At 39.0% G+C, this 10,659-nt stretch overlaps 1 long non-coding RNA gene across 1 annotated transcript in view; it reads left to right on the forward strand.

Annotated features, from left to right (window-relative positions):
- Positions 1 to 2,242: 2,242 nt before the first annotated feature.
- The window catches only part of LOC109297012, a 21,842-nt gene continuing 13,425 nt past the window's right edge, over positions 2,243 to 10,659 (forward strand). Inside the window, exons 1-2 of the long non-coding RNA XR_002097147.1 lie at positions 2,243 to 2,254; positions 10,230 to 10,233. This is a non-coding gene — a long non-coding RNA (uncharacterized LOC109297012). The remainder of the gene's footprint in view (positions 2,255 to 10,229; positions 10,234 to 10,659) is intronic.

A 10,659-nucleotide genomic window follows, 5' to 3' on the forward strand; every position in this document is an offset into this window, starting at 1 on the left:
CATACACCTCCATGCGCAATAGTGCGTGATCAATGGTGGCCGATAGCCCATCATTTAACAGAAGAGGTAAGTCAGGAGGTGGGGAAGATGCAGGCACTAGGTGTCATTAAGCCATCTCGAAGCCCATGGCGAAGTTCCCTTGTACTGGTACGAAAACCAGATGGAACCCTAAGGCTCTGTTTAGATTATCGCCGGTTGAATAAAATAGGTACATTTGACACCTTCCCCATGCTGTGTGTAATGGAATTAGTGGAATGGATCGGGGCATCCTGGTTCATAACCACATTAGACCTGGCCGAGGGATATTGGCAGATTCCCGTATGACCATGTGACTGCCCCAAGATGGCCTGTGGAATTCCCTGGGGTCTATAAGAATTCGTGAAGATGCCATTCGGACTGAACGGGGCTGCGGCCACCTTCCAGCGGCTAATGGAGTGCATTCTGGCACCACATGCAGAATACGCCATGGCATACATTGACGACATCATCGTATTTACCCAGTCATGGGGCCAGCATCTATGTACCCTTAGAGCCATGTTGACTGAGCTAAAGAGGACAGGTCTGATCGCGACCCCCCACAAGTGTACGATCGCACACATGAACACAAAGTTCCTAGGGTTCCTCATAGGGCAGGGGACCATCCAGCCATTGGAGGATAAGGTCAAAGCCATTCACTCTTTCCAGGCCCCACAAACACTCAAGCAGCTACAATCATTTCTGGGCCTGGTAAATTACTATCATAGATTCAGGCCACAGTTTTCGAACATAGCGTCACACCTATCAGAGGCCCTAAAGGGGTCAAGTGGACGGGAGTGAAGTTCCAGAGCTTTCAGGCCTTAAAAAGGGCTCTATGCGAGGATGTGATTATACACACCCCTGATTTTAATAAACCTTTTACATTACAGACAGACTTCTCTGACGCTGCTATTGGGGCGGTACTTACCCAACGAGATGTGGGCTTGGACCAGCCTGTGGCCTACGCACTGAAACTAGGTACGTGACAGTCAAATGGGAATGCCTATTTGGTGGGCGGTGGAGCACTTCCGTTATTACTTGCTCGGGAGGGAGTTTACGCTCATCACTGACCATGCACCCCTGAAATGGCTCAGCTCCACCAAAACCGATAATGTGTGGATAATGCGGTGGGCGTTGGCATTACAACCCTTCAAATTTCATATCGTGTACTGCCCTGGAAAAGACAACATAATGACTGACTTCTTGTCTAGATATGACGAGGGCGTGGGACAAGACGACGGTTGGTCAAGGCATCGCACCTCACATATGATCGCAGGTAACAGGGGCACGCAGCCCACGGAACTGCCACAAGGCAGCTGGCAGGGGTGGTTATGTCCCAGGAGTAATGAGAGATACTTACTGGCAGCTCGGGACACAGTGTGCGAGGGGTGGAAGAAAGAGCCTGCACAGCTCGTCAGCTGCCTTTTTATTCATTTACGGCTGGCTGGTGACGTCAGCATCAGACGCTGGCCAGCAGGGATAAAAATGGTGGCTGATGCTGTGGACGGGGCAGATGGCACAGGGAAGGAGCTGCAGCCGACGCCGGCTACAAAAGGGACTCTCCCCACGGGACCCACGGAGCCGGACAAGCAGGGACAGAAGCTGACAGGACCAGACGGAACAACCTGGCGGGAGCCCTCACAGAACAGCACAGGAGCCACAGGCACACCCGCCGGAAGAATCACTGGAGCGGCACCTGAAGACAGAACTGACCCCAGGTGGGAGTGTGGGGATGACGGAATGCAGAGGAAGCCATGTCAGGGGGAAGAAGACCCCAGGAGAGCCGGAAGGGGTTTACCATCGTGGTGGGTATCACCGCCAGACCCCAACTGGATTGATGAGCCTACAAGAGGGAATACCAAAGGTGTCGGGTAAGGAGGAAAGTAACTCACACAGTTAGAGCCCAGGGAATGATAGAAAGTAAACAGGGAGTGTTGGGTTGCCCCGTATTTTTTTGGTTGACTATTTAGTTACCCTGGATGAAGGGGCATAGGGGAAGAGTGCAGGTCCCTCGAGGAGGAAGGCTGTAGGAAAGTAAGAAAGAGGGTTTACTGTTCCTTTTTTTTTGGTATTTTCCCCGAAGGAGAGGCGAAGGCAAAGACGGCGGAAGGGCAGGCCCATACAGGTGAGTGTGGCAATAGGCTGCGGACACCCAAACACTAAGCCGGGAGGTGTTACCCCATAAGAGGGAAAAGGCCAACAGACGAATGCAACACTGAAGGAGGCATGAGGCCAGGGTGTAGTGGTGGAGGAGCCCTGTGAGTGACTGCCGGGTGAACTATGGGCCACCGAGCGCACTCGACGAACAACCCCGCACACTAAGGAACAACAAGTCATGGCAGGCGAGTATGGGGTTGGAGACTCGGGGAGAAGACATCTACTCGGGTGACAACACAAGTCCGTAAGGCACTTGATATCTACCACCAGAGAGAAAGCCATCCGAGAGCGGCTATTCGAAACCCAGCAGTCACAATAGACAATATAAAACCCCTGTCTTGGAACCATCTCTTTATTAAATGAATATTAATCTACCCTAAGCAAATCATTAACTAAAAATACATTACCCCAATTTAGCCTATGGGTCAGGGGAATTTTAGTTAAAATGTCCCTTAATTTGCAGAGACAGTGCAAAGCATTCCACACCAGGTATGGACTGCATTATGGCTGTGTGTGTGGAGAGTGTTTGAGAGGGGGGCCACAGGAAATCAGGTCACCTCACCTTTCAGCAATTCACTGTCCAGTCTGCAGGCAGGTGATTGCAACCTGGTATGTTTTGGATGGACCCTGCCAGGAATTACAGAAATGGAATTCATCACCTTAGGCAAATTCTATTGGCATAGGTCCTGATTGCTATGACATTATGCAAATAAAATACATTTTGCTTGTAGATTATACTGTATCTGAGTAAATATTTCAAACCAATGGTCTGTTCTTTATCCAATAATAGTATTACATCAAGAATTCCAAGGAATCTTGGGTTTTATATTTCAATGTTATAATGACTTTATTCTATTTAAATTTGTTTGGGTAAATTTTGAAGTTTACAGTGAAAGAATCTGACAACAGATTTGATGGTTTTTAAAATTTTTAATATTTTTAGATTCCTTTGATAACAGTGGAAGCTGGGAAATATGAACCGTTTAATGATCGTGCAGGTTCTGTGCATCAGAATGTGGCATACGTGTGTTGACTGTGCAAAGGTATTGGTTGTAGCCATGTTGGTCTAAGAACATAGGTTGATAAGGTTCTTTGGGTAAATCGGATATCTTTCATTAGACCAATAAAAATAGTCTAATAAAAGATATTCAATTTACCCAAAGAACTTTGTCTGGACTGTGCAAAAACAGTTGTAATTTGTGGCATAACAAAGTCCAGAAAAGAGCAAGTTGTAAGTATCAGTATAGTCAGAATACATCATGCAAAGGCTGAGACTTTTATAGCAATTAATTTGGAGTTCTCTAGTGATCTATGTTGACAGTATACATAGGTTATATTTAGATCCGGCTATGCACCAGATTATAAACTTCTCTAAATTCTTATCTCTTTGTACATTAGCAGCCTGTTCCAGCAGTTCCAGTATGGCAAGGCTATATCTGGGCTTGCTGGAGAGTTAGCTTGCCCACTCAAGTCACATTAAGGTGAAATTCCCCAAAGATAACAACAAGCAGAGATGAGCTAATATAAATGCAACCAAGTCATTCAGGTTTAGATAATAGTCACTGCCAGGATAATTTATGGTTTTTAGCTTTCCTCTGTGTTAGTAACATACTAGGTTCCAGCAATTGTATTAAGTCATGGGCTGACATGAGTGCAAAGTAATTTGCACAGAGTATGAAAAGATAGTTGCAAAGAACTTTAATAATGTAAGTTTTATTTCAACTTTGCCTTCACCCTAGTTTCCAGGAGTTAATTCCTACCCTCATTTCCAAGAGACAAAGATTAATTGGTCCTCTTTATCAGAGCATTTGGCAATTAGGGATGCGCTTTTTTCACACGTATGTTCCATCATGAACTGTAGTCGTTCAATAAAAAGATGTGCCCCAAACCAGCACATCCATTTTTCTGTATAGCAATATATGGCAACAGGTTACTGTTTTTGTAAAGCTATTACTTTTTCTGTCAACACGACTGCTACTATAAGTTGTCTTATTAGATGGGATAAATTGGAACTGAAAATATAAATCTGATCAGGAAAAAAATCTCCTGAGCTCTACAATATAATATATGTATATACATTAAAACACATATACAATATATTTATAAATAATTATAAGTCTTTCTTTATCAGACATATCAAAGTAAATTGCAATACAGAAGATGACCCCCAACAGCTATTAAAAGTAGTTTATAGCTGGGCAAGATTAAAAGAATATGAAGAAGGCCCCTAGGAAGATGAAAAATGAAAGAATGATGCACTAGTGCAGTATATGTGTCATTTTAATATAAAGGCCTGAAGACTGCTCTGGGATGTAAAAATAAACTTAAAAATCTGAAAAGTAATTGATTTCCTTATGAAAGCTAGTTTAACCATGTAATTTCCCCAGTGACAGAGGCGTTTAAATTCTAATCCCTGAGGCAGCATAGATGAAAGAGTGAAGTGAGCCAGCACTGAAGTTCTGGCTTGAGCTGTCACTTGTAATTAGGTCTACAAGTGTCTGGTTTGATTGCATGTTAAGAAATGGTTCAATCTGCTTTAAGTATTCAGCCAAAAGAATGATTAATTTGTATGGGATCTTTAGGGGTTGAGAACTGGCAAGGTATGCTTGTATCTTAAGCCCATTTTGAGAAATGCCTGCTGGCTCCCAGACGTGCCAGATAAACATATGGGCAAATAACTGGACACTATGTAATTTTTTGCATGTGTGTATGTAGTGTATATTCATAATTAATCAAATAAAAATAGATTATTCCTTCCCTGTTTCCTCCTCTTACCTATATGCGTGTGTGCATGTATTCACATACACCCATTTGTCAGAGTATCTAAATCCTTTTCTACAAGTTCATGTTCCTTTCATTCTTTTAATAGCCTTTGAAAGCAATTGCGTCTCCAGATATGTAGCAATATTAGCTGCAATGAATGATCAATTCTTCTCTCCCTCAATAATTACTTATCAGATATCTAAATTCCTGAAGCAAAATATCAGCATCAAATAAGCTGTGCAAGACATTTGTTAGGCAGATGCATTGTACTGCTGAAATGTATCTCTTGGTCTATTGCTACTTGTCATTCATTTTATTGTACAGAACAAGTCTTGAGAAAAGAAGTAGAAATCAAAGGCTAGTGTCAGACAAGATGGACAAATGAGTGAAGGTATTGGGCTGAATCCTTAGTTGATGTAAACTGAATTGGTGGTGCAGTGCCAGTTTGTACCTGGCCAAGTAGATACTTCTCTCATATGTGAAAGACAGGGAGGTTTTACTTGTGCAGATTTTCTAAGAAATGGGCTCATTATATGATTCAATATATATGCACCTATCCATAACACCAGGCTGTTTTAGTAATATGAATTCAGCTGCAGAAGCTTTGAAGGAAGATAAAAGTGACAACTATTGAATTTTAGAAAGTGATCAAATGGTCTGAAATAGCTTTCATATACATTTTATATATTATCTAAAAATCCTTTTTTATATACGTGTCATGATCTTATATCTTTGTCTTCCAGGACTGGGGGGAAAAGGCCATATATTAGGGTGAAGATCATTAAAGTCAATTGAGCTATGCTAATTTACATCAGCTTTGTATCTGACTCCAAACCCTTTACCCTGTCATCAGGAAACATCACATTCTCAGACTACCTGTAAAATACCTTCTTGATATTAAAGTACTGGTAGAAAATGTTCATTCCAGTTATATAAGTACTGTTGATTCTACTGGAATTCCCCATTTTAAGTGACTTTATTGAATCAGTAATATTTCTAAAACTAAAATTCATTTTTAGTGTGCCCACTGTACTTCACACAGTACAGGATTCACAACGTCAGCCCTTACCTAGGTATTTTCCTTTCTAAGCCTGAAGTAGAGGTCTGGAAAAAATACCATAGGAAGGCATACAATCCAAACAGAAATCAATTCTGGACATATTTTAATTTCAGTAATCTGGGAAGTCACAAAATTGAGCCATGAAACACATGGTATCTGCAACTATTAAAAGGCATGCCAAGGAAATGCAACCAGGGACAAAGAACAAAAAATAAGAAGATTTTGTCCCACTGAAATATAAAAGATACTCAATGCAATATCAGTCTAGCATACCAAGATGAATATAAAATTAGAACTGTGAATCATTCCCTTACACACACAAATTCCAGCACTGTGAAAAATTCTTCAGTAACTCTACACATAAGTTTGGAAGTCAGGTAAGAAGCAATCTGGCTGGAAATTCCATTTGGTAGAGCCACTGGTTAGTGCGTCATAATGTTGTCACAATAAAAAGGGGTTATTGCTGCCTTTGGATTTTTGAACATATTTAAAGAGGTACTTTGGTTCCAAATGGCCCACTGTTTCATTATGAAGTTGCTCTAACATTGGTAGCAAAAGTGACAGCTGTAATATAAATGCAGGTCTATGTATCGTGGGCACATCTACATGTGTGCATTTACTGCACAGTAACCAAAATTACTGTACAGTACAGGCGCGCAAGTACACGTACAGACCTATACTGTGCACTAAATATAGTGACTTACGCTGACTTGAGCATAAATATGATACCTGTATCATAGAGGTATCAAATTTATGCCTGCTTAGTTACTGTGCAGTAATGCGTGTGTAGATACCTTACTGCACAGTAAAACTGTCTGTAGACTGACTTGGGACTAACTTTAGTTCCAAGTCAGTCCACACACAATGTTAATGCGCTTTAACGACTGCACATGTAAATGCTGGCCTATTCCCTCTTACTGTGCAGTAATTTGCTGTGGAGTAAATTTAAGCTGGAGTAAAAGCATGTGTAGACATGCCCTGTCATCTAACCCTGTTGGAGGCAGATGTATGTGGCATGGTAACTGAAAAATCAAAAGTCTTATCTAAAGCAGTGTTAGAGTCAATAGTCTGTGGATTTCCTTGGCATCTCATCATCCATCCAATGGGTCTTGCTTGAAAACATCCCCAGTAAACTTTTCAGAGTAAATTGAATACCTGCATTTATTATTCCACTTCTAATTGAAAATCCATAAATGACATTTTCTAGTGTATAGTGATTCCTGGGTTCACACAGACCTTTTAAGACAGCCCTTAATGAAGTCAAAACCCATAATACGATAAGTTGACCCTCATGAGAAACATGTAACTTGATCTTTAAAAATTAGATTTATCCCATGTAGGAATTCATTCCAAATGACAATGTAACAGAGCTCAGCTTTTTGTAATGCAACAAGATCTAAAGAATTTTTTAAACAAAAAGCAATTCCTATGGGAAGTTGTGCAACATGAAGCAAGTGATCTTGTCAAAGAATAAGTAAATAAATGCCTCTAGCTTATCCAGTTTAATGATTTTATCCCATCAGTGAAAGCATTACATTATTCACCTATTGGTGATAGTCTCTTAAAGAAAAACATGAGTATAAGCGACTTGTTTGCTCTTAGATTTGACAGGTAAGTTATTTGTGAAAACTAAAAGCAAACATTGGATCATATCAATTTCTAAAAATGCTTACAAGTGTGTACATTTATTTATTATATATATGGCCTCCCTTTATTGCAATGATTACTTAAATTTACTAGGCTTCTTATTTAAGCAGTTTTATAAGAGTAATAGTGTTTCACTATTCTTTCTAGGAAATATAGTAGTTGATCATCTCACAAAATATTAACAGTAATATTTCCAAATGAATCAACCTATTCAAAACATTTTTCCCAAAGCTGAAAAAATGCTGATGACACACAATTAGGAAAACACTTTATGATTCACATTTACAGCTAGCTACAGTAGGGTGTAAGAGTTCTAAGGATTAAAAACCCATACAAACACATTAAATTAAAATGTAAAGTGGATTTGTTGCTGTGCTTATGATAGCAATTACTTCTTCTACTTATTTGCCAAAATCCAGTCAACAAATATACCAGTCCACTTAATCTAATGCTCCATTAGCAAGGCAAACCTTTATTGTCAGCCTCTCTGTAAGAAATAGAAGGCAGAAAGCAAAGAGTCCATGTTTAGGCCTTGTCAATGAGTTAATGTTGTACAGATTTTGAGCTCTTTGCTGAAACAGGACAAGTTCATATAATCATGGACCATGAAATACGTGACTACAGTTAACAGTCTCTTCAGGGGAGAGAAGTAATTTCCATCCAAAGTGACTGCTGTAAACTTAATGAGTTTCCTGATAGTTGCAAGACAAGATAAAGTAATTTTATATTAGAGTTAATCTTTTAAATGAGAGTCTTATTGTAGAAGTTTGCTTGCTTTTCTTTTTTAATCTCCATATCACATAATGACCAGGGATGGAATGCTGAAATTACACTTATTTTCCATTGAGAAAGAAAATTCACAGTAGATCATATACCCAATGTATAACAGGTCTTTGCACTGTACTGCTGTACACAGATATGAAACTAACATGAAAAATTATGAGAATTTCTGAGGATTATTTTTTCTTTTATCAGAAACTTGATCCATGGCTGTTCCTGTTTCTTTGACATTGTCTGTGCTACATTATATTCTCTTTCGCCCTTAGGCATCAGCATTTGATTAATTTTGAATTTCTACACAAACACAGATATTTAAAATTGTCATCATTCTTATCATACTGGAATATGAAACTTGTTTCCTTTTATAGCAATACATGAAGATTGAGGGACGGGAAAGCTATTTCTGCAATTTTCCAGTCAGTAGTTTATCATATTTTTGTATGTAATTTTCCTTCTCCTGTTGTACACAGGAATATATGAAATACATTGTTTTTCACATACAGATTTTTGAGACCTTGTACTCACTAAGGATGAACGAACTGCTAGAACTACATTAAGCTTTACTCTTACTTTTATTTTTTGTCAAACTTTTTTTGAAATTTGAAAAGGTTTAGTTAAGTCTTTTAGCTCCCATTATTTTCATGTTTGTATGTTATTCTATTAGAAGGCAGGTAGATTTGCACGCTATAGACTAACTAATTTAGATATATATAGCATAAGCTCTCATGAGCTGGACCTGACTTCATCAGAAGCTGTGAAAGGAAGTGAAATGTACATAGCAATGTGCAGAATGGAGAGAATGTTTTGAAGACAAAAGGTAGGAAGAGAGGGGGAGAAGGGGAAGAGAGGAGGGGTGAGAAACACTACTGGGAAAGGCATGCAAGGAAAGAACCTATAGGAACAAATGGGTCACAAAAACTAATCCTGGTAAAGGGATAAGAATCTATAGTCCCTGTTTAAACAATGCTTAGTACAATCCAGTCTGTGGATGATTTCCTGTTCCACAATTTCCTGTTCAAATAATTGTTTTACAGGTTTGCTATCTAAGAACAGCTACCCTGAGGTGAGTGATGGAGTATCCAGGGAGGTTAAAGTGTTCTGTTTTAGTTAGTTTATACGGTGCAAATCTATGCTGCCTTCTTGATTTGAAACTCTCTCTCTATGCTATTCTTTTTCCAGGCCTAGCTGTGGTGACAAGAAATATGTTGTAAAAGAGCTGTTTTCTCTGTTTGTTGGTAAGGAGGAAGTGCTGCATAATTCATGAGGAAAGCTATCCTGTAATAAGATGCATGCGGACAGACCCTCGAGCCTGTGAGGAACCCCTCTGATCTCAGTAGGTCTCTGTGCATGTGTAAGTGTCTACCCAAGCAGATAGCACCGCGGGATTTGGGGCCTAATTTTCTTGATCGTTATGTTTGAATAGACTGGCTAAGATTCAGAGAAGTATCTGAACTTTTGGATGCTAATCTGAGTTTAAATGTACCTTCTGAGGCTCATCTGGTACTAGGAGTTATCAAAATTATCATTTTGTTTTTTAAAAGACACTTCAACAATGTTTCATATTCCACCTCTTCCTTTACCAAGCAACATCATATCCACTAATGTTCCTATCACCCATACAGAGTATAGAGTACTTTTCTTGTGTCAAGAGAACCGGTTTTATTAAATACTACAAGACAATCAGGATGAAAGAATTATTTTTTGAAATGTAAACCAAGGCATCTATAACAGAATGTCAGTGCTGTAGTGTGTACCGTTTACTACATCTTTCTAATTAAATTAGACAATGAGAAGCAAAAAATGATAGCTGTGTTATATCAGTGTTAGCTGATAAGGAAATTACATATTTTTAATTCCTAACAAAAAGGATAAGGCTTTTTTCTCATCCAGATGGCAAAGATAAGAGGCTAATATTAATGATATGACAACTATAGTACACATAAAAGAGTAATGATAAATAATCTATATTTTATGACAGCATTGCTGTAGTGATTTAAGGGTTAAGAAGCTGCTGAGTAGCTAATGATCAATAACTGTCAGTATTTATATTGATTAACCTATCTGACATTGTAAGGAATTAGAAGCACATAAAATGATATATATCCCCTGGGAAGGATAAATATTGTGGAAAATAAAAATAGAAAGAAATCAAAAAATTATTGTGGTCTGCTTTGTATTATTGTAAAATAATATAGTTTTTTATGTAGTACAATTTATTTTTGATATAAATGGGACAT

Source organism: Gavialis gangeticus, unplaced genomic scaffold (assembly GCF_001723915.1).
Source record: "Gavialis gangeticus isolate Ggan-Ray unplaced genomic scaffold, GavGan_comp1, whole genome shotgun sequence".
Taxonomy (NCBI): domain Eukaryota; kingdom Metazoa; phylum Chordata; order Crocodylia; family Gavialidae; genus Gavialis; species Gavialis gangeticus.